This window comes from Protopterus annectens, chromosome 13.part0 (genome assembly GCF_019279795.1).
Source record: "Protopterus annectens isolate FY-2018-M chromosome 13.part0, PAN1.0, whole genome shotgun sequence".
Taxonomy (NCBI): Eukaryota; Metazoa; Chordata; order Ceratodontiformes; family Protopteridae; genus Protopterus; species Protopterus annectens.
Window position 1 is genome coordinate 289,896,845 of NC_056747.1, and position 25,273 is coordinate 289,922,117.

General features: G+C 43.4%; 1 protein-coding gene across 1 annotated transcript in view; it reads left to right on the forward strand.

Moving 5' to 3' along the window:
• Positions 1-25,273, forward strand: part of LRWD1 (leucine rich repeats and WD repeat domain containing 1) — a 721,948-nt gene that overhangs the window by 490,740 nt on the left and 205,935 nt on the right. The window lies entirely within an intron of this gene.

Consider the following 25,273-nt stretch of genomic DNA (forward strand, 5'->3'; position numbering starts at 1 on the left):
GGTCATGCTGCTAAACACTAAGAGTCTAAACCTAAAACTGCACTTGTTGGAAGCTGCCCTCACCTTGGAGAATGCTGACATCTGTGCTTTTACAGAGGCCTGGTTCAAGGCTGCGGAAAGCACCCCAACCATGGGTTACAACGCCTTTCAGTTGCTCAGACCATCAACTGAGAGCGGGAAATCCAAAGGAGGAGGAGGAGTATCAATTTTTATTAAAGACAAATACTCCTCCAGATTGATAAGACTAAATGGCTCCCTCAAATTACTTCAAGTACAACTGTCTGTAGGTAAAACTCCTTTCCAAATTATCTACAGTTATAGGACCCCCTCCATGAACCAGGACACCCACAATGCCTACCTGAAACTCCTGGAGTCCATCAACAAATCACCAAACACCCTGCTTTTGAGAGACTTCAACTACCCATCAATAAATTGGGCTAACTACACCTGTACTAGTACAATCGCCCAGAGATTCTTGAACTTTGTAAACTCTAATGCCCTGGACCAGTCAGTGGACATTCCCACTAGGGGTTCAAACATTTTGGATGTAGTACTTATGAACATGAATGATTATTGCACCACCACAAGGTAAAGTCATCTCTAGTGAGGTCTGACAACAGGTTAGTCACACTAGAAGTAACAATAACGTCTGACCCTTCCCTAGGTGGATATGACTAAAACATTTCTCCAAAGCAAACTATAATCTCTTACGAGACGATATTACTAGTTTCATAGCCCCTACCCCTACTGATGGCAAAGACACCTATGCCAAGGTTTATACCAAAGCCTTGTAGAAACACCTTCACAGCTGCATCGACTCAGCTGTACCATACTGTAAAGAAACTGCTGTGTAAAAGCAGTAGGAGACTGTCCCCAAACTCAGATGACTCCCTCCTCGACCTAAATAAGCAAATAAGACACCTAGTGAAAAAATCCAAAGGTGACTATGAATCTAATTTGGCCACCCTAGCCAAGTGCAGCATTATAGCATTCTTTGCCTACGTCTGCAGCCTCAAAGAAAAATCCCAGATTTGCACAGAACATGTTGTAAATGGCACGGTATACACCGAACCTGGTGATATTGCTAACATGCTGGCAGATAGGTTCAGTGAGAAATTCTCCCTCCTGTCTCCGCCCAATATATACCACAAGACATCCCTCCTACATGTCCTCCCCCAGAAATCTCTAAGGAACAGGTACTTAAAGCCCTTTCCAAGGCTAAAAACATGGCCTTTATGGGATCAAACATCACTGGCTGCTTCCTAAATTGCTTAAAGCAAGAGTTAGCTGTACCTCTGAGTACCCTCTTTAACCATGTCTAAGCACTGGCTATGTTCTTGCAGACTGGAAAACTGCCACTGTCATCCCCCTCCACAAAGGGGTTCCTGTGCTGACTCCAGGAATTACAGACCCATAAGTCTGACCAGCCTTATATGCAAGGCCATGGAGAGAATTATCGTGAACCTTATCAACAAGGATATAGGAGACCTCCAAACACTAGACCCATCCTAGTCTGGTTTCATCAAAGGGAGAACGTGCCTACTAAACTTGGTGAACTTCAAGACAGTTAGCAAAGCCCTAGATGAAGGCAAAACTGTACATACTGTCTATTTAGACCTAGTGAAGGCCTTCAACTCCATTCCCTACTCAAATATCATTGATAAACTTACCCATCTGAATGTAAACCAGTATATGGTCAGGTGGGTTGCAAACTGGCTCACCAACAGAACACACACAGTTAAAATAGGAGACTGTTCAACCATCTTCAGACCAGTTACTAGTAGAGTACCACAAGGCTCGGTGCTGGGGCCACTATTGATCAGTATTCATTTTTCAGAAGTACAGAACAAAAAAGGCTGTGTGACTAACAAAGTTTGCAGATGACTTGATGCAATCATTGAATCCCCTAGTGACAGTGACACCCTCCAGAAACGTCTTATTGGTGCCAAAGTCACAGGCTCTAGTTAAACACTAAAAAGTGCATCATCATCATCATCATCCCCTTTGGCAAGGGAGACATCCCTGCAAAGTACCGCATTAACAACAGTACCTTAAGTATCCAATCCGTAGTGAAATCTGGGCACACAGGTTGACAGCAACCTCTCCTTTGACCATCACGTTTCCACAATAGTAAGGAAAGACTTCTGTGTTGCCCGTCTCATCAATAAGGACATTGCTTCCAGAAAAAAAAAAGGTTCTAACCCCCCTGTACTCCTCCTTTATTAGACCAATTATTGAGTGCAATGCACCCTTTGGTATGTACCTTGCTCGGCACCTCCAACACTTGGAAAGACCTCAGAGGTACCTTACAAAGAAAAGATGTCCAGCACCTGTCCTTTGCTGATAAACTAAAATCCCTGTCACTATACTCTGTGTCATGCAGACTACTCTGTGAGTGATCTCTGCCTAGCCTATAGGGCAGCAGCAGATAGTGCCCTGATGGAAATGCTACACATTAGCAGGACAAATGGTATTCACTGCACCCACTCTAGCAACCTCAACATGAAAAGTGACACTAACAGGACCTGCTAGAGAGACAGGTTCATCTCCCAGAGGCTCTCCTACACTGGAATAAGCTTCCAGTCCTAGTAAAATGGAGTCCTTCACCGACCCTTTTCAAGCGTAATCTGGATAATTGGATGGGGAATCACAGATTCACCCCTAGGTTTCACTTGCGTCCCTTCTGGACAGGGTCAGAAGGTGTTGAGTCAGGTCTACTATTAGTTTCATTAAAAGAGGAGAAAAAACTTGGCTAGGTTTTTAGGGCCTCAGAGCCATTAGCCTAGTAACCTCCTATGATCCTTTGCTTAACTTCCTCACTGCCTCCATTTTGTCCTGCTTTTCTATTTCATTTTCTTCCCTCCATCATCTTACAACCTGTGGCATCTCTTACATAAACCGCCAGTGCTATTTTCATTTCCTTTCATTCCTAAAATTATGGTTGCCTGGAACTGTCACATCCCATTCACTTTATTCATTCTCCAAGTCTTTGTGGTGGAGGTATTGTCCATGTTATCTGACGTCAGAACAGTCTGCATATCTTTATTCTTTTTACAGTCTCCTGACATTGCACAGCATCAACCTTCAACCACCTTTTTTGCCTTTTCCTACTTTATCAAGCATCATTCATGCTCACTACCCCCCGCCCTGATTCTGCATGTCCTCCTGCTTGATGTTCTTCAAATACTTCCCTGTTCTTTTCTTCTTTCATCCCCATCTTTTTTTATGCTCCATCCCCCCACTGCTTGCTTACCATCAGCTCTCCATAGAGCAAGAACCTTTTGTGGAAGCTGTCATTCATGCCATCTTCCTATTTGTTTTTTTTTTCCTTTTAGGCAGTAACCTTGCCTTTTGATAGCTGATATGAACACCTTTGTCACCATAAGGGCCTATTGTGCCTTTGTCTTGCATGTGAATGTGCTGTGCCATATACTGATGGACGCTGTCATTGCTAGCTTGTTAAGCAAAGTCCACATCTCAGGGTAGAGCTTTTTCATTTGAAAGCCTCTGCTTCCATATTGATGAAATAGACACCAGGCCACCAGTCTTCCCCCCAAAAGTAGACAACCTGGCATTTGTCATTCGTGTCTGCCGTTCTGATATCTTCCACTGACCAATTCACTAATGAAACTCTGATTATCCGAGTCATAGTCAAGGTTTTATTTCTGTGCCACAGTGCTGCTTCTCTGTTACTGTGATGGTGACTGTCTCCTACAAACGGTTCCTCCCTCACGTGTGCCTCCTTCCATTTGCCTGTGTACCCAAATGCATTCTCACTTGTCTACTGATGTAGCCGTGTATTGTAGGCCCACAGTTTTAGTTTCAGAGTACACTGACTTTAGAAACTGGTTAGGGTTAGACATCTAAGAAAGCCGCAATGTAGCCATTCTTCTGACATCCATGTGCCCATCCTTCTAGTCCTTTGTCCACTGTCTGTACTTGTGTGATCATTATTCCTAAGATGGGCCATGACATGAGGCCTGGTCCATCCCTTTCCTGTTACCACTCCTGTCCTCCTCACTCTCCTCTCCAGGGTCTGTCCTGACATTGTTTTCACTGTGGACAATCCTCCCCTATTCCCTCTGGCTTTGTAGTACAGAGTGATAAAGCCCTATAACTATGACAGCCCAGTATCAACAACAGATCCAGACAGTGGTAGGATCAGCCAGGGAGGATGAGAATAAGTGACTGAATGTAGGTTAGCCATCTTGGGGAAGGCAGTCCATTCCACTGTACAGGTAAAACCTGGTGATAACATGGGTGTATAGCAGACAGCTTAGGAGCTGAGGACATTGCTTGGTCTTGCCAGACTGTGCTTTTGTAGTAGCTTTCTATTGCAGAGCATATATAAAAAGAGCATGCATATGCTCAGAAGGAAAGAAAGCACAACAGGCTTCAGTGAATGTAACTCTGCTTGCTAGCATTTGGAGTGGGGGGGGGGTAGGTTGTAAGCATAACACACTTGTACCTTCCATGAATGATGGCCTCTCACTGCTTATGCTCAACTCTTACACTAAAGATGGGTAGTGGGGGATCAGGTGTATCAATAGAGCAACTAAAGCCCGGGTGTGTGAGCTAGCTAGCCAAAGGGGGGTCCAGGGAGAAAGAGTGTATTAAATAAATACTATCCTGTTCCACACTCCCAGGATTGTGATCCCTTTGCTCAAGAGAAACTTTAATAATAGCTGGTACTTTATAGCCGTAATGACTAAGACATCTGTATGTTGTTATAAAAAAGGCTGACAGTAAGATAGTATTTTCTCATTTATGTGCCAAAAGGCAAATGATATGGGGAGGGGATTTGATTTTGATGTGGATACTTTTAGTAATTACTTTTAAGATGTTTTTAGGGATATGGAAAAGATGGAGAAACTTTGGGGAAAATATAAGCTTCTGAATTTTAGTGTAAGGTTGAGGTTACCTTCATATCAGGAATGCGTAAGGCAGTTACTAAATATTTTCTTAGTCCAAGAATTCTTAATGCTTCATCTGTATAGCAACACTCAAAAGTTTTGGTGGAAGTGTAATCTTCTGAATTTAGCCATTGGAAGTAATGCAAAGGTTACCTTCTTATCAGGAATGCATAAGGCAGTTAGTAAATATGTTCTTGTTCCAACAGTTCTTAATGCCGGATTTATAGATCAACATTTAAGTTTATTCTGACCCTGCAACGATGGTGACCACTTAATGAAAGGAAAAGTGACTGGGAGGAAAATTAAGTAGCGAGTATATTGTTTCCTAAGATCTGTTAATGCGTGAAGTATTTTTCAAAAGTTAATACATTTTGTAGACACCTATAAAACAGCAGTAGGCTTATGATTCATTTTTAGAATGGTGGTGAAGTACTTTGAGTTATAGGTTCATAGGTTGGTACTAGGCTATTGGCCCTATGGCCTGTACAAGCCTAACCATAACAATTCCCTGGATATTTCTTCTAGCAATATTTACTTCGCTGGGCCCGTGTCTAGCAGGGAGACTGACGTGATCCCCGGGGTGAATTTCCCATCTCCCATTCAATCGTCAAGGTTCCTTTTGAAGAGCGCCAAGGAGGTGCTCTGCTTGACATTTATGGGCAATCTATTCCACAGTATTGGGAGTCGCTGAGTCAGGAACCTATCCCTGCAGCATGTTTTGTTCATTGTGATGACAAGGTTTAGATCCCTGAAGCGTGTGGCTCTGTGGGATTGGGATTTCTTTAAGTGGAGCATGTCCAACAGCTCAGAGTTTGACATGGCCTTATATGTTAAGCAGAGATCACCTCTGAGTAGACGATATGCCACAGAGTATAGTGGGAGTTTTTGTAGATGTGACTAAAAAAAGAGATGACAGCGAAAACCCAAACTAGTAATCACAAAAATTCACTGTGGAAGTCCAATAAAGGGAGAGAACATAAAGGAAACAAAGTTTATTATACAAATCCTGCACGAACACACACAGATACACTAACGCTGCAAATCTCACTAATACGTTTTCGTTCCACACTTCATCAGATGTAAAAAGCAGAAAAACCACAAAGAACTGATTTTATATAACATTTGAACTATGGCTTGGAAAAAAGAACCAATCAAATCAAGCTATCAATTTATCACTTCAAAACATGAATATGCATGTATGACCTCATGAATATGCACATTTAAAACCAGGAGCTTGTAAAACATGTATAAAACTCTAAAAACACTTTATTTTAAACTAAGAAATAAATTACAGACGTAAAAGGCTGGTAACACATTATAAAATATATTAAATATATACCTAAATAAAAACTTTATAAATAATGATATATTACAATCAACTAATCAACAGGCAATGCGATCTAAACAAGCTAGAGACCTGCTACAACAAAATTGCCAAATTCGCCACAGGGGCATCCTACCGTAGTCACCACTGTCTCTCAGTTGCTGAACTGGGCTGGCTTGAACTCCCTCACCTCCTTCAATGGTATCAACTCTCACTCGCCCACAAACTAGTAAACCATCCACTAAATGTCCCATCCCTCCAGAATCTACTCCAACCCTATCGCATCACCAGACCACTAAGATCCAGCAACAAAAATCACTTGCAGATCACTAAATCCAATAACTCTGCTGGTGAAGCACTATTCTCTTGCACCATAGCCAAATTATGGAACTCCCTTCCACCCACAATTACCTCCATACCATCATGCACCCACTTCAAAACTTTACTAAAAGTGCACGTAAAAACATGCTGGCTATGCCCTTGCAACTCCCACTCTAATATCATCCACCCCATCCAACCACTACGTTTCTTTCCACCCCACTAACTACCTTGATTATAGCAAGCTCAGATGCTCATAAGCCTAGTACTTATTATACAGCAGGAACTTCTTATTATAACATTTGTTAATATCTGTTATGTACTTCACAGATAGATTCTAGTTGTCTACTGATGTACTATGTTCTTCATGTAAACCAGGGGTCATGAGTCACAAGGGCGGGAGACTTAAACCTTGACACGGTTATAAATAGAACGTGCTGGAGGGACAGATTCATCACCCAGAGACTCCCTATGCTGTGGAACAAAATCCCGGTACATGTGAGGCAGAGCACCTCTCTGGCCTTGTTCAAGAGGAATCTTGACCAATGGATGGGAGATTGCAGATATACCCCAGGGATTACTTCAGTGTCACTGCTTGACAGAGGCACAGCAAAATGATAGGCATAGTTTTTATTCAAACTAAAGGGGTGGCGAAAGCCACATAACTATGGGCTAGGCTTATAAATGCCCTTGGGCAGATAGCCTAGTATGAACCTATGAACCTATCTGTAAATATGTTGTAAATAATTGCTATGTAAATTGTTAATCGCTATGTAATCCAATGCAACTACTGTCTGTTTATTTTAACTGTGGAGCTTTTCTCCCCGGGCCTCCGCTGAAAATGGACCTACGTTCAGTCGGACACTCCTGGTCAACAAATATAAATAAATAAATAAATAAAATAAATAAAACTAATAGAGTATGGTACATAAGTGCCCTCTAGTGGACAAAGATGCCAATTACAACTTGGCTGATCTTTTTAAAACTGGAAGAATATTCAGCATATCATTTAAACCTGGGAATTTCGTGGCTTCTAAAACAATTTGCCAATAAAGCTCATGATACTCAAGTTTTGTTTCCCACATGCCCCCTCTGATTTCCTTAGGGACTACTTCTAAAACAAAAATAGATTTTGTGGACAAATGGACTTATGACAAAATCATTATTAGAATTAGATTTACTTATTTCATACATATGTTCGTAGATGCGTGTTTTTAATTTTCTCTCTGTCTTGCCAATATAAAACGAATTACATGTCTTGCACAATGCAAGATACACTAATCCACTGGTATTACAATTGGCAAAACATTTACTTGTAAGACTTCGGTCCCTGCTCCTTATTTCCAACGAAGTGGTATTAATAAGATAGGGGCACTGAGAGCACGCACCACATTTAAAAGTCCCTACCCATGTGGTAGTAAAATATTTTGTAGAAGAACTACCATATTCAAAAAGACTTTTAAAATTCCTTTCTTTTCTATATGTAAAAGTTAATGAATTCTTGAAAAAGGGGTCCCTTGACATAGGGCTCCAATGGTTGGAACAAGCAATGATTTCTGATGGCCATTTTTCTAGTAATGATTTTAATACTTGTTTAATGTTAATAGAGCTTATTTTAAAAAATAACTGTACGTTTTACGAAGGTGAATTCTATAAACAAACTAAAGGTGTGGCTATGGTAGCCAAATGTTCCCCCACTTATGCTAACATTATTTTAACCTGGTGGGAAAACGCATGTGTGTTGAATAGTGAATTTAATAGTTGTTGGTCTCTTTACAAGCATTTTTTTGGATGATATTGTAATTTTTTGGACCGATAGTATGGATAGGTTGTACAATTTCTTGGAATACTTAAAAAGTACATCACAATCTTTGGAATTAGACTGCGGTGGTGGTGCTGCGGTAGCATTGTCGCCTCACAGTAAGACGTTGTCCTGTTCGATTCTCAGCTAGAACGTCTTCTGTGTGGAGACATGCGTGAATGGACTTACCTTCGTTGAAGGTTGTGCGTCAGGGCTGGCAACTCGGCACGTAAAAATCTACTGCCAATCATTAGCGGACCGGAGTTCCGCTGTGGCGACCCCTAACCGGGAAAAGCCAAAAGACACAACAACATACAATTTTAAATCACAGGAGCTTGTTTATTTGGATGTGCATATTACAATGGATAAAGGTATGTTTGTTTCAAAAGTATACAGAAAAAATACCTTTTCCATTTTACCAGCGGTCACCCTTTTTTTCAAAAAAGGAATCTTATAAAAGGACAACTGGTTAGAATGAGTCGTATGACGTCTGTTGATGAAGATTTTTATAAAGAGTGCGAGTTTGTGGGTCAAATGTTTCTAGAGAGAGGCTACCCTATTCATTTAATTGAGCATGTTGCAACAGAGGTCAAAAATGGTAGATCAGGTAGATTTGCACATATTTTTTTTTTTAGAGTGGATGCTCCTAGTGATGTTTTTTCTAGTCAGTTGAAACACCCCTAGTGAATGTAAGGCAGCTTATGTTTTAGATTTTAATGGTGATGCAGGTATTATTAGGAAAATCATTAGTAAAGAGTGGGAGAAATTCAAGGAAATCTCAGATTTGGGACCCCTTTTCAAGAATTCATTAACTTTTACATATAGAAAAGAAAGGAATTTTAAAAGTCTTTTTGAATATGGTAGTTCTTCTACAAAATATTTTATTACCACACGGGTAGGGACTTTTAAATGTGGTGCGTGCTCTCAGTGCCCCTATCTTATTAATACCACTTCGTTGGAAATAAGGAGCAGGGACAGAACTCTTACAAGTAAATGTTTTGCCAATTGTAATACCAGTGGATTAGTGTATCTTGCATTGTGCAAGACATGTAATTCGTTTTATATTGGCAAGACAGAGAGAAAATTAAAAACACGCATTTACGATCACATGTATGAAATAAGTAAATCTAATTCTAATAATGCTTTATTTCGTCCTAAGTCCATTTGTCCACAAGCTCTATTTTTGTTTTAGAAGTAGTCCTTAAGGAAATCAGAGGGGGCATGTGGGAAACAAAACATGAGTATCGTGAGCTTTATTGGCAAATTGTTTTAGAAGCCATGAAATTCCCAAGTTTAAATGATATGCTGTCTATTCTTCTAGTTTTAAAAATAAGATCAGCCAAGTTGTAATTGGCATCTTTGTCCACTAGAGGGCATTTATGTACCATATTCTATTAGCTGATTGTAATATATCATTATTTATTAAGTTTTTATTTAGGTATATATTTAATATATTTTGTAATGTGTTACCAGCCTTTTACATCTGTAATTAATTTATTTCTTAGTTTAAAATAAAGTGTTTTTAGAGTTTTATACATGTTTTACAAGTTCCCGATTTTAAACTTGCATATTCATGAGGTCAGACATGCATATTCATGTTTTGAAGTGATAAATTGATAGTTTGATTTGATTAGTTCTTTTTTCCAAGCCACTAGTTCAAATGTTATATAAAATCAGTTCTTTGTGGCTTTTCTGCTTTTTACATCTGATGAAGTGTGGAACTAAAACGTATTAGTGAGATTTGCAGCGTTAGTGTATCTGTGTGTGTTCGTGCAAGATTTGTTTAATAAACTGTTTCCTTTATGTTCTCTCCCTTAATTGGACTTCCACAGTGAATTTTTGTGGTTACCAGTTTTTGTGGATGGTCAGTATAGGGCATGTGCTTTAGGCTTGTGATTCCTTTAGTGCGGTATTTCTGCGGCCTTTCCAGCCGTTGCAGATGTCTTGTGAGGTACATACCAAACGGGGCGTTGTACTCTATAATGGGTCTAATGAGTGATGAGTACAGTGGGACAATGACCTCCTTTTTTTGGATGAAAAGCCCTTAGTGATGAGGTGTGCCACACAGGATTTCCTGACTGTTGTGGTGATGTGGTTATCAAAGGTGAGACCACTGACCACCTGTGTCCCTAAGTCTCTCATCACACTTTCGGTGTTTAGTGTATTGCCACCTATGTAGTAATTCATGGGTACATGGTTTTTCCCAAAGTGGATAATTATACATTTCTTGGCATTAAGCTTGAGCCCTTGGCTCTGGCACCAAGCATCTTTTCTGTAAGGCCCTTTTGTAGAATATCCACATCATTTGGGGATTCAGTAATGACTCCCAGTTTGCAGTCATCTGCAAACTTTGTTAGCCAGAGCCCCCCTTAGTGTTGGCCTGTACTTCACAGAAGTAGATTCCAAACAAGAGCGGTCCCAGGACTGAACCCTTAGGTACTCCACTTGTCTGGAGCTGGATTTGGAGTTGGCTACTTTTACAGTCTGGGTTCTGTCAGTAAGCCAGTTGGCAACCCATCAAGTGACTATACCCAGCTTAATAAGTTTATCTATGATTCCAGAGAGGAGGATGATGTCGAAGGCCTTGGTGAGGTCCAGATAAGCTGTGTGGACCACCTTACCCTCGTCCACAGCTCTGGAGACTGATTCGAAGAAGTCAATCAGGTTCAGGAGACAAGATTGGCCTTTCACAAACCCAAACTGGGTGGGGTCCAGTGTTTGAAGGTTGCCAATGTCTTTGTTTATAAGTTCCATGATAATACGCTCCATGGCCTTGCAGATAAGGCTTGTCAGACTGATGGGACGGTAGTTTCCGGGATCCAAGGTGGATCCCCCCTTGTGGAGTGGGATAACTGTAGCTGTGCGCCACTCAGTGGACGCGAAGCCTGAGATGAGGCTATGATTAAACATGACACTTAGGTGAGGTGCCAGTTCATTTTGTAGTTCATGTAGCACACAGCCCGGGATGTCATCTGGTCCCATGGATACTGTATTCTTAGCTTTGGAGAGTGCGGTTTCTACTTGTGTGGCTGTGATTGCCGGAATTTGGCAATCTTTTGGTATTGAGATGGGCCCTTTAGGGGGTGAGAGGGGGGTGAAGTTTGCACTAAATCGATCTGCCAGGATATTGGCAATATCCTTGGGATCAGTATATTTTATGCTATTCTGTTGTAGCTCAGAGCATGTCTGAGCATTGCCATTTCGATTCTTGACATAACTATAGAATGCCTTGTGGTTGTCTTTGGAATTTTTGGCAATTTTATTTTCATAACTAATTTCGTAATTAAATTGTAATCCAGTTTGGTAATGCATATAAATGAAGAAATGTGAGATTGGAATGTAACAGTTGCTTCAGAATATGTAATATTAGTTTTATGAGGTATAAAACAAGAGTAATTATTGTAACAGAAAAAAAAAAAACGTGTGCATGATCATTTGAATCAGAGGATGTTATGTGATCCTATCTCGCCTACATTCTGTACTGATGGGCTCGGAGCCGATCCCTCGGCTCCGACTCGGCACGCTTATGCTATAGAGCGAGGCCTCTTATTGGCTGATCTATCTTTATCCCAGGATGCACCACCACTGATCCCCCAGATCTCGTTTGCCGCTTACAAAGCTTAGACGTGGTCTCAACTTGGCTGGGCTAAGTACTATTTATTTAGGCTTTTTCCTGTCAGAAATTTGCTTGATTTAAACCCAAAAGCTGTTTTAACAGCTATTGTTGCTATATTGTTGTTGTACGAATGTGTATTGGTAGTTTTGGTAGAGGATTTCGTGTTTTTTCCTGTCAGGGAAGGTCTTCCGTTTAACTTAGAGGGGCCTTTCTCCTGTTGTTTCTACTACCTTGGTTTTTTGTGTGTGGGTCAAGTACCCGTTTAAGTTAGAGGGTCTTGACCCTCTCTATCTATCTTCTTCTATAGAAAATTGTTTCTTACTGTATTTAAAAAAAAAAAAAAAAAAAAAAAAATATATATTTTTTTTAAACTTTAAAATATTAAAGTAGGGATTTTGTTACTTGCTGTAACCCTTCTTTTTTGATTGTTTGTAGACAGCTGTGTTTGACTTTGGCTATGTCTAAAGAACACAAACCCTCCGGGTTTAAGAAATGCACGAGGTGTGGTTTCAAAATGTCCATAACGGACGACCACTCCTCGTGCGTCTATTGCTTAGGTGCCAAGCACCTACAAGAGTCGTGTAGTGTGTGCCACGCTTTCTCATCAAGAGTCCTCCAGGAGAGGAAGAACAAATTAATCCTCAAGGGGTTAATCAAGCCATCCTTCGAGGAGGCTTTATCTTCCTCTCCTTCTCCTTCCAAAAAGAAGAAAGCGTCGGCTCCGACCAGTCAGTCGGAACCGACTGCAAAAAAATCTAAGTAGACTTCTCCATCGGCTCCACGGACTTCGGAGCCGAGGGCAGAACGGTCTGCCTCGATGCCTCCAGCCTCGACCCCTCTGGTTTCGGAGCCGAGGACTGGAGCGTCGAGAGGCGGGTCACCCTCATCGGCTCCACTGATATTGGAGCCGATAAGGGTTACCGGCTCAGACTCTTCCCCTTCGGAGCCAAAGTCCTTATCGGCACCGAGGGAAATTACCTTGAGATCTCCCTCGGAGCCGATAGTGGTAGAGTCCATTCGGAGCCGGTCCCAGAGCCCTTCGGAGCCGATGGAGAAATCGGTTCGGGCCCGATCGGTATCCTCTAGATCATCCAAGATGTCTGATTCGGACATCGACAGGGTGCTCCTTAGACTCTTCCAGTCTCCAGTGTTCCAAAAGCTAGTTTCGACTCCAGCCCATTCGGCTTCGGAGCCGATGGTCCACTCCCCTACTGTGGTTCCTCCTCCAACAGCTTCGGCACTGTTGGAGCCGGCACTGATGGAACCGGTGGAGGTTTTAGGGTCGGGCCCGACCCTTGCTCCAACTCCGGCTCTTGGGTCGGAGTTCAGTACACGGACTTCCTCCTTCGGCCCTGGGGGGGAGGCTTCGGGATTGATGCTTTCGGTCCCAAGTCTCCCTCTTGGTGCGTCGGCGGGAGTGCCGTCCACTGTCGTGGCCACGGAGGTGGGACCCTCCCAGGATTCTGGTGGTCCCGCCTTCAGGGCTATGAGGAGTGCATTAGCCAAATCTTCCTTGGCTACCTCCACGGTTTCCCCAGCGCCATCCCTGCATACGGAGACTGGGTCTTTGGCAGTTCCCCTGTCCTTAGACAGCGGAGCCCCTGGGCCTCAGGTTACCCCTGCTGGTGTTTCTCCCCCTCCTGGAGGTCCTTCTGAAGCCTCTTCGGAAGAACCCCCCAGGAAGAGATCGTGCAAGAGGAAGCACGTTGACTCCCCTGATGAGTCTCTGACATCAGACACTGATCTTGATGATGCAGAGGGGTCCCCAAAGTCGTCCTCGGATGATGTCTCCTTTGCAGACATCCTGGAAGCCCTAAAACAACGAGGCGGCTGGCAGTCCAAACCACCCTCTGCTGATGAGTCAGTGTTCCTGAAGGCCTTCGGGGCTCAGCCCTCCGCCTCCTGGGTGTCTCCGCCCTTCGATGAGCTCTTGGATTTGATCTGTCGAAGGGTGTGGGAACACCCAGACTCTGTGGAACCGGTGCCTGCTCGTCCGAATAAGTTCCTCTCGGCACCCCCTGATAAAGAATTTCTAACTAAAGGTGTGGCTGTAGATGCTTTGGTGGTGGCATCTGCTACCCAGCAAGATGTAGCAGAGGCTTCGACGTCCGTCCATCCTCCTAATAAGGAGTCTAGGAGCATGGATCGGTACGGCAAGCGCACCCTCAGTTCAGCGGCCTTTACATTGAGGTCCTTGAACTACCTTACGCACTTTACCAGATTTCAGAGGGATCTGATTAATGAGTTATCCGATACCCTCTTGGGTAACCTGCCTGAGGAGCTGGCCCAGACGGTTGGCTCTCAGCTGGCTACAGTGTCGTCCATCTCGAACTCGTCCATGAGGCTCATTTCTTATGCGGCCAAAGGGGCGAGTAGAGCGGCGGGTACAGGCATTGCTCTACGGAGACGAGCCTGGCTCCGCCTGTGTCATTTCGCGGAGGCCTTCAAGTCTTCCTTTGCTGACGCCCCCTTTGATGGGTCCTCCCTGTTTGGACCCAAGGTAAAGGACACACTAACCCTCTGTGAACAGGAAGGTAAGACTCTGACTGCCGTAGGGGCACGATTTTCCACTCCCTTTCGGCCTTATCCCAAGGCTAAAAGAGGAGGGAAGATGTGGTTCCGTAGATCTCAGAAGCCTTACCCCTCTCAGCAGGAGGATTCCCCTTCCAGAGGCAGAGGAGGGGGAAATTCTTCCGGAAGACGCCGTCCCAGAGGCGGCAGAGGCCCTCGCAACACTGGAGACCGCGAGTCCTTTCGTGGCTCTTCAGCCTTTCATAGTCCCTGAGGGATTGCCCGGCTGTGCTGCTCCGGAGCCAGTCGGGGGTCGTTTCTCGAAGCACCTAAAAGCCTGGGAAGGTATCACTCAGGACCGATGGGTGCTTCGAATTATCGCCGGAGGTTACTCCATCCCATTCTCTCATCCCCCCTTTCAGTCCAAAAAAATCCCGGACCCGCCACCCAGTCAGCGGGATACTGCAGCCTCAGAAGCTTTAAAGCTGCTGCAAAAAGGAGTCATCCAACCGGTCCCCGTAGACCAGATCGGATTAGGGACTTACTCAAGATTCTTTTTGGTGCCAAAAAAGACCGGGGACTTGAGGCCCATTTTGGACCTCAGCATCCTAAACCGTTCAGTCAAAAAGTCCAAGTTCCGGATGGTCACCCTACAAACCATTCTCCCATTGCTGGAGAAGGGTGTTTGGATGTGCTCCATAGATCTCAAGGACGCTTATTACCATATCATGGTACATCAAGCGTCCAGGAGACATCTGCGCTTCAGCCTAGGAGGCAGTCATTTTCAGTTCCGCGCGCTGCCCTTTGGTCTCACCACAGCCCCCAGGGTGTTCACCAAGTGCTTGGCAGTCGTGACTGCTCACCTGAGAAGTCTAGGATTCCAGGTGTTTCCGTATCTAGACGACTGGCTCCTAACTGCCACCTCCAAGAATCTACTACTGCGGAGCCTACAAGCCACTGTATCACTGGGCAACTCCCTTGGAATCACCTTCAATTGGCCAAAGTCTGTGTTGCTGCCATCTCAACGAATAAGATTCATAGGGGTAGAGATAGACTCAAACCAAATGCGGGTCTATCTGCCTACAGACAGAATTCAAACCATACAGACTCAAGTTCGAGCCTTACTTCCCAGGTCCAAAGCCCCAGCCAGAATGGTCCTGCAGCTATTGGGATCTATGTCCGCCATGGTTCTTCTAGTCCCCTTGGCAAGGTTGCACATGAGAATTCTCCAGTGGCTTCTTTCAGCTCAGTGGTCCTTTCAGGAACTCCCTCTCAGTCACCTCATATGGATCACGCAAACATGCAAATGGGACCTTCGCTGGTGGCTAGTGCCCTCCAATCTGGAACAGGGACGACCCTTTGTTCTACCTCCTCCGACGGCCACTTTGACCACGGACGCCTCCCAGATGGGGTGGGGGGGGCATTCCCTGGGCAGGTCAGTCCAAGGCAAATGGCACCCGGAAGAGACTTTACTTCATATCAACATCTTAGAAATGAGGGCAGTACTTCTGTCTCTTCAAGCCCTTCACGATTACCTCCCTCAGGACGTAATTGCTGTTCACTCAGACAACATGTCAGTTGTCTGGTACCTGAACAAACAGGGAGGGACCAGATCCTACCCTCTTTGCAGAGAACCCATGAGAGTTTGGGAATGGGCAGTCTCGACCAAACGCTTCCTAGTGGCTACTCACATACCGGGCAAGTCCAATGTGATAGCCGACAGATTGAGCAGAACCATCCTCTCTCCCCACGAATGGTCTCTGAATATGACAGTGGCAAGTCAGATTTTCAACAAATGGGGAGTTCCATATTGCGACTTATTCGCGACTGCTCTGAATGCGAAGTGCAAAGAATTCTTCTCCCTAACCCCAGCTCCGGGGAAGAGCCCCATGGACGCGCTAGTCTGTCCTTGGCCCACCGGCTTGCTTTATGCCTTCCCTCCAGTTCCTCTCCTTCCCAGGGTGATTCAAAAGGCATCTCTCTTGGGAAGCAAAATGATCTTAATTGCTCCTTACTGGCCCCGTCAAGTATGGTTTCCCTATCTTCGGAAATATGCTCTGGAAGGTCCATGGTTCCTGGATCAGATCCCAGACCTACTGGTTCATCTGTCGGGACTATTCCACCAGTCCCTACACACCTTAAAATTGACGGCTTGGCTCCTCCTCTTCCGACTATAGTTAGGAGTCATACATTGGATCCAGATGTTGTACACATATTGTCTTCGGCTCATAAATCTGCTACAAAGAAACTGTATTCTAGCAAATGGAAAAGATTTGCTATTTGGGCTCAACTCCGGGGCCTGGACCCCATTTCTGTTCCCGTGGCAGAAGTACTAAAATTTTTAACTTCTCTTTTCAATCAAGGCTCTTCAGTTTCTACCATCAAGGTACAATTGGCAGCAATTTCTAATTTTCACCAATCGATAGACCCACCTTTAATGAGCAACAGATTGTGTAAGACCTTCTTGAAAGGTGCTGCTCTATTAAGACCTCCGATTTCTCATCCTGCACCTCCATGGGATCTCGATATAGTGTTACGTGCCTTGACTTCTTTCCCCTTTGAACCGGCAGCTACATGTGATCTAAAGTTTCTATCATGGAAGACAGCTTTTCTGGTGGCTATTACTTCTGCCAGAAGAGTTTCAGAGCTTCAAGCTTTGTCATTAAAACCCCCGTACTTAGTTTTTCACAAAGACAGAGTATCCCTCAGACCAAATCCTTCCTTTGTCCCTAAAGTTTGTTCTAGTTTCTGCTTACAACAATCGTTAGAGCTTCCAGTTTTTTTCCCAAAATACTCTAACAAAGCGGAGTTCATATTCCACACACTAGATGTCCACAGGCAGTTACGTTTTTATTTAGACAGGACCAAACAATCAAGGAAAACAGATCAGTTGTTTGTATCCTTTGCAGACAATAAATTGGGCAAAGCTGTCACAAAGGTCACTATTGCCAAATGGATCAGGGACTGTATTACTCAAGCTTATTTTTATTCTAACAAAGAGCTTACCACCTCTGTCAAAGCTCATTCTACAAGGGCTATGGCTACTTCTATAGCATTTCATTCTAAGCTTGCTATTAGTGACATTTGTGCTGGCTACATGGTCTTCCCCAAGACACCTTTATTTCCCACTACAAATTGGACGTGGCATCTAGAGGACGAGCTTCATTTGGTTCCACAGTGCTCAGGAGTGTTTTCCAATGAGCCACCCGGGATTTAGGTGCTAGGGACGCTGTCCCATCAGTACAGAATGTAGGCGAGATAGGATCACATAACATCTTTTAGTTATGTACTCACCATAACTTTAGATGTTTGGGATCCATCTCACCTACATTCCTAATAACCCACCCTCCTTCCCCCTTCCTTGGAGATCAGAGGATATCAGAAGGTCCGAATCCTGTTGTTTCATCTTGAAACATCTAACAATGTTATATAAACAAGTTGTGCATGTGTGCATGAATGCGTACAAACAAGATCTGGGGGATCAGTGGTGGTGCATCCTGGGATAAAGATAGCTCAGCCAATAAGAGGCCTCGCTCTATAGCATAAGCGTGCCGAGTCGGAGCCGAGGGATCGGCTCCGAGCCCATCAGTACAGAATGTAGGCGAGATGGATCCCAAACATCTAAAGTTATGGTGAGTACATAACTAAAAGTTTATATACTGGATTTGGGTAATGAATGGCTAAATTTAAGGGCCCTATAGAAAGATATACACCAATCTTTTAGAGAGAAATTAAAAGGGAATACTCATATACTCTGTTTAAGCAATATGGGTGGTCAGGATGGAAGCACATGAAAAGAAACAAAGGAAATTCTAGAATATGTTAGATTCATGGGCTGTCAATGTAAAAGAGAAAGTGTGCAGAAGGTGTAACTGAGAGAAATGCCACACCTGTACCATGCATGAAACGTGTTGTTTCCATTTCCCCCAAGTGACAGTTAAGGTTTAAAAAACATGAGGCAGAGATGCAGATAACAGGTTTAGGTAACAAAAAAGCAACAGGGCTTTATGGAGTATGAGCGTGAGAATTGAAGGTTCTCTGTGAAAAGGCCAAGGTATTTTTATATAGATTGTGTGGTGAATCTGTAACTAATGGGAATATGGAAATGTGGAATAAACTGAGATTGAATTTCTGTTATAAAGGGTATTTAAAGAATGTAAATAATTGGTGAGGGATTCGTTTAATGGCCAGTGGTTATAAAGTGATGGCAAAAATAACCTGGTTAAGTTTAATGTTTATACTGATAATGTTCATGAGGGACCGAAGAGTGTATTGGTTATGAGACTGCAGTTTTATTTGGGGAAAGGTTTCTGATGATTTATCCATTTCTTAAATTTCTTACCATGGTGAAGGTCGCAGTGGAGCAAGCACAGCAAGGCAGACTAGACTTCCCTATACCCAGTACATTTTGTGGGATCTTCAAGTGTTATAAGTTGAGCTGAAAAATATAATCTCAGCATTACATACTGGATCTCCTCCTCCTCCTCCTCCTCATGGGCGCTGCCTTGTACACTTCTTGCAGGAAGTACCCATGGGCCAAACCACCTCAGCTAACTCTTCTGAACCAACAGTATCTGATGGTCTGCACAGGGATTCTCACATATTGCTGACTTCCTTATTCTGTCATGGATGCTGGGCTCAACAACCCATTTAAGGGAACCTTATTTTGCCATTTGTAGCCACAATGTCATCTTTATTATGACCACAGGTGAGGATGAGGGCATAAGCTGAACAGTAACAGTAAGCTGACAGCTTCATCCAAAACTCAGAGCTCCTGCTTCACAACCACTGGTCAGAACCACTGCTGATTGCCATACACATCAATTGTTCTGTCTCCCTTTTCCCTCTCTTGTCAACCTTGGATAAGATCCTGAATTACTCTAAGTCCTCTACTTTTTATGCTGTCACCTGTAAACATCAAGCCAGTTTTTTTTATTTTAAGGAAATCAAATTTGGAGGTGACTGTCATCCCATATACTTCATACTCAGCAATGCACCAATCCCAATGCGCTCCAGATATAACAATAGGCTAAGGTCAAGAAGACACCATTGCAGTCAAGCAGCAGAGATGCAGCTTTCACATACCTGAATAGTATAGTATAGTCTGCAAACCTCCAGCTGCACCATAAATTCCAGTCCATGAAAATCATAAACAGGAGGGGAGATAGGACACATCCTTGTCATTGTCTTGCAGTCATGTTCAGTATGTATGACTCAGCTGAGGAGATACATGCAACCAAAGCCAGACAACAACAACAAGAAAAGCATAGGCTCCTGATGGTCAATAAAAGTTGAAAGTAAAAACACGAACTTTAGCGTACACAGAATTTATTCCACGCTTTCATCAGAAATTACTTCTTCAGAATACATACAAAACACTTCTCACCCCTTCATATATATAGACACTCTAATTAACAAATTAAGAAACACTTAAAACCAATTTAATCTGTGCAACTTTTTAAAGACTAGCATTAAAAGGAAAAACAATTTAATTTTGTTAAAATGATAAAAAACTAAACCTCTCACATCAAACGATGTGATAGGTTATATATCATTTTAACACAATTAAATAGTTTTTCCTTTTAATCATTTTAACACAATGACATTGTTTTTCCTTTTAATGTGTGTCTTTAAAAAGTTACACAGATAGAGTGTCTAAATATATATATATATATATATATATATATATATATATATATATATATATATAGGAAGGGGTGAGGAGTGTTTTGTATGTATTCCTGAAGAAGTCATTTCTGACGAAAGCGTGGAGTAAATTCTGTGTACGCTAAAGTTCGTGTTTTTACTTTCAGCTTTTATTGGCCATCAGGTGTCTTTGCTTTCTTTGTTGATGTCTGACTCAACACTAAGAGTGCAGGCTAAACTCTCACTACACAAGTACAGGGGCCAGATGGTATACAACAGCAGAATGTGGTACATTGTAATGTAATAGTACCTCCTTCTTGGCATTCTGAGGAACACTGTCATCATGACACCTATGCAGATAGACAATACAGTTATGATTGCTGAATCCTACACAAATGCACTCTATAAGCACTTAACATGACTGCATGGATTGTGCTTTCCCAAACATAACCAAGATGCTATCCTCCAAAAAAAGGAAGCCAATCTGGTGGTCCCCTGCCATAAACAAACTCTACAACAGAAGGAAGAAACTGTTGCAAAAGAGAGTAAAATCCCATGAGTGGAGGAGCTCCCTGGTCAGCCTCAGTAAGAAGCCAAGATCCCTTATAAGATCCTCCAAAGCTAGCTACGAAAACAAAATTGTCACTGATTCTAAGGACAACCACAAAGGATTCTATAGCTATGTCAGGAATCTCAATAGCAACACCCAGATCTGCTCTGAGTTGCAGCACAATGGCACGAAAATTACAGAACTGACTGATATTGTCAACATCCTGGCAGATAGGTTCAGTGCTACTAACTTTACCCCCCCTCTCACCCCCTTAAGGGCCCGTGTCTATACAGAAAGAATGCAGAGTCCCTGTAATCACAATTACGCAGGTAAAAGCTGCACGCTCTAAAGCCAAAAATACAGCATCCATGGGACCGGACAACATCCCCAGGCTGCATTTTACACGAACTTCAGAACGAACTGGCTCCCCACTCAAGCACTATGTTCAGTCATAGCCTCACATCAGGCTTTGTGCCCACTGAATGGCACACAGCAACAGTTATTGCACTCCACAAAGGGGGAGCCACCACTGATCCGGGGAACTGTTGCCCTATTAGCTTGACGAGCCTGGTCTGCAAGTCCATGGAACTCATAAACAAAGACATTGGTAACCTCCAAACTCTGGACCCCACCTAGTTCGGGTTTGTGAAAGGCATATCATGCCTCCTGAACCTGATCGGCTTCTTTGAGACTGTCACCAAAGCTGTAGACGAGGATAAGGTGGTTCCACACAGCCTATCTTGACCTCGCCAAGGCTTTTGACACCATCCCCCATTCTGTAATTATAGCTAAACTCACTAAACTAGATATAAATCCCTACATCATAAGATGGGTTGCCAATTGGCTCACTGACAGAACCCACACTGTAAATGTTGCAAACTCCAAATCTGACTTCAAACATGTGACAAGTGGAGTACCACAGGGTTCAGTCCTGAGACCTCTCCTGTTTGGTATCTACTTCTCTGAAGTACAGGCTAACACAGAAGGCATTTGGCTAATGAAGTTTGCAGATGACTGCAAACTAGAGCCATAGTGGAGTCCCCAAATGATGTGGACATGCTACAGAAGGGCCTCACTGAAACAGATGCATGGTGTCAGAACCATGACCTCAAGCTCAATGCCAAAAAGTGCATTGTCATCCCCTTTGGTAAAAACTCTGTACCTGTGAACTACTACATAGGCGGCAGTCTACTTAAAGCTGAATGTGTGATAAGAGACCTTGGGACCCAGGTGGACAGTAGTCTCTCCTTTGATAATCACATTGCTACAGTAGTCAGGAAATCCTTCTACGTGGCACACCTCATCACAAAAGGGTTCTCATCCAGGAAAAAAAGAGGTCATTGTTCCCCTCTATTTTACACTTATTAGACCCGTTATAGAGTACAACGCCCCTTTTGGAATGTACCTCACAAGACATCTGCAGCAGCTGGAAAGGCCACAGAAGTACCTCACAAAGAGGATTACTGGCCTCAAACATATACCCTACACTGACCGGCTTAAAAAACTCCAGCTTTACTCCATAGTATATCGCCTACTCTGAGGTGATCCCTGCCTAACATATAAAGCTATGTCAGACCCAGAGCTGTTGGACATGCTGCACCTAAAGAAATCCCAATCCCCCCGAGCTACACACTCTAGGGACCTAAACCTTGTCACCACAATAAACAGGACATGCTGGAGGGATAGATTCATGTCCCAGAGACTTCCCATACTCTGGAACAAGCTGCCCATCTATGTCGAGCAAAGTTCCTCATTAGCACTCTTCAAGAAAAATCTTGATGAGTGGATAGGAAATAGGAAATACACCCCGGGGATCACTTCTGTGGCTCTGCTCAACAGTGGCACAGGAAAATAACTTTCTTGGGTGGCGTAAGCCAGGGAACCTTGTTGGCTAGGGTTACTCAGGCCCTTGGGCCAGTAGCCTAATGTCTACCTATGAACCTATGTACGTCTCTAAATCTGGTAAATATATTTAAACTCGACTGGAATACTTCCGTAACTTCGTCAGTATCTGTGCACGAACAAGAAATAGATCCGTTCTTCCATCACCAGGCTTGAATCTTCACTGCTTCTTCAGAATCAGAGGTTCAGCTGTTGGACAAAGTCTTCTTTCCAACACCCTGAAATAGATTTCCTCAAGTAGGCAGAGAGGAGTCTGAGCCCTTTATAATAGAAACACACCCTCCCATCTCACTAAATGGACAATGCTCTATTAGAAGTGTGCTACTACTTAAGAATCTAAACCACTGCAGGTTCTGTTGAGCTCACCTTGACATGCAGACAGTAGCACACTGGCTTACACTGCCTAATAACAGTGTTCCTCTGAAGAGAAGAACAGCAGCTGGCAGCCTTTACAGGAAGTAAAGCACTCCTACCTATCCCTCCCACTGAAGGATCTTCTCCCAGTTCCATCATATTCCACACTTGCATTCCTCCACATGTAGCAGTGCTACTAAATGGAATACCCCAGGAATATGTGATGCAACATCAACCTTGAATCCTTAGCAGGAAGGTTCATCCAATGGACCAATATTTTGGTCTGCTTCCAACTCTAGGACTATGGTAATCAAATTTTGATGTGTAACTTTTCATTTATTACAGTACTTTTGGGTATTGCCCAGCTACTTGTGGTAGAGTGGGACACATTACTGAGTAAGATAGTACAGCGGTGTTAGTCAGCGTACCATAACAGTAGATGTTCAAATGGTCAGTTGTACAGTAGCCTAAACTATATGGATTATATCCTGTGTAGGATATAACAGCCAGTTATGTTCCAAAGCTTCAGGGCACCTTACACATGCCCAAACTGTCAGCTCAAGCTGAGATGAATAGACAGGTTTGGGTGCAAAGGCCCTCAAAACTTCCATGCCAGCAGAGAGAGGGAGAGAAGGTGAGCACTGAAAAGACATTGCTAGGAACAACAAAAAGTAAATGTCCACATCTTGATGTAAGCAACACACCAGAAAACAAGGGGGATAGAGGGGAGGAGTGGCTACTGCAGTAGTGATCATTTAAACAAGTACTGTTATGGTAAGATTATTTACACAACTGTACAATGTTTATCATATTGATCTGTGCTGCAGCACCCTTAGCTATATGTGGGTAGATTATCCTTGCTTAATACATTTAGGAGGTGGAAGGAGAAGGGTCCAGGAGAGCCCCTGGAGAATTTTCCTAGCAAAGCCTGATCGAGATCTAGAGAAGGAATCAAGATTATAATGCTTTGTAAAAATATGTATAGAGGACCAAGTTGCTGCTTCTAGAATACAACCATTTCCAAAAAGCTGTAGATGAAGCTAAGATGTAGCATAATAGATAAACTCCTCCCAGCTAGGCATCAACCTGTATTTTACCAGATGGGTAGCTAACTGGCTCACTGATAGAACCCACTTAGTCAAAGTAGGGGAAGCCATCTCTAGTAGTAGACCCGTAACAAGTGGTGTACCCCAAGGATTGGTCTTGGGGCCTCTACTGTTTTGGATATACTTTTCTGAGATGCAAGCCAAAACCAGTGTTCTGTGGCTGATCAAATTTGCCAATGATTGCAAGCTGGGCACTGTCTTAAATTCCGCTAGTGATGTGAACATCCTCCAAGAGGGCCTTACCCAAACTAATGACTGGTGCCAGAAGCATGGCCTCAGACTGAATGCCAAGAAATGCATTGTTATCCCCTTTGGGGAGAATGTCATCCCCACTAATTATCATATTAATAACGTACTAAGCATGCAGTCAGTTGTGAGGGACTTGGGCACCCAGGTTGATAGCAACCTGACTTCTGACCACCACGTTGCCTTTGTTGTATGGAAGGCTTTCTACATGGCCCACCTCATAAATAAGGGTATTTCATCCAGGAACAAGGAGGTCATAACATCCCTGTACTCCTCCTTATCAGACCCATTATTGAGTACAATGCCCCCTTCGGCATGTACCTTGCCAAGCACTTGCAGCAGTTGGAGAGACCACAGAGGTTCCTGACCAGGAAAGTCCAGGGTCTCAAACATCTGTCCTGTGCAGATAGGCTAAAAGCCCTGTCTCTCTACTCAGTCGCGTATAGACTGCTCAGAGATGACCTGTCTCTGGCATACAAGGCCATTTCAGACCCAGCCTTGATGGAGTTGCTGCATATCTGTAAGACAAACTCCACTAGTGCAACCCACACGCAAGGACTTAACCTGGTCTGTGACATTAATAGAAGTTGTTGGCGAGATAAATTTGTATACCAAAGACTCCCCCATCTGTGGAATAGACTCCCTCTCCATGTCAAGCAGAGTACCTCTCTAGCCCTCTTTAAGAGGAACCTGGATGACTTGATTGGAAACAGAAAATATATCCCTGGGGTCCCACCTGTGTCCATGCTGGACAGTGGAAACAGGTGCTGACTTGAGGCAACATTAGCGAAATTCTTGGCTAGGCTTATAAGGGCCTCCAGGCCAATATCCTAGTATCATCCTATGAACCTGTAAGCCAAAGCACGTGTAGAATGGGCCTTGACCCTACCTTGAATAGTTTTGCTGTGGTGATTGTAACAAAAGGTAACAGCTTTATGCAACCATTTGGAAATAGTCTGCTTTGACACAAGTTGTACCATCCTCTT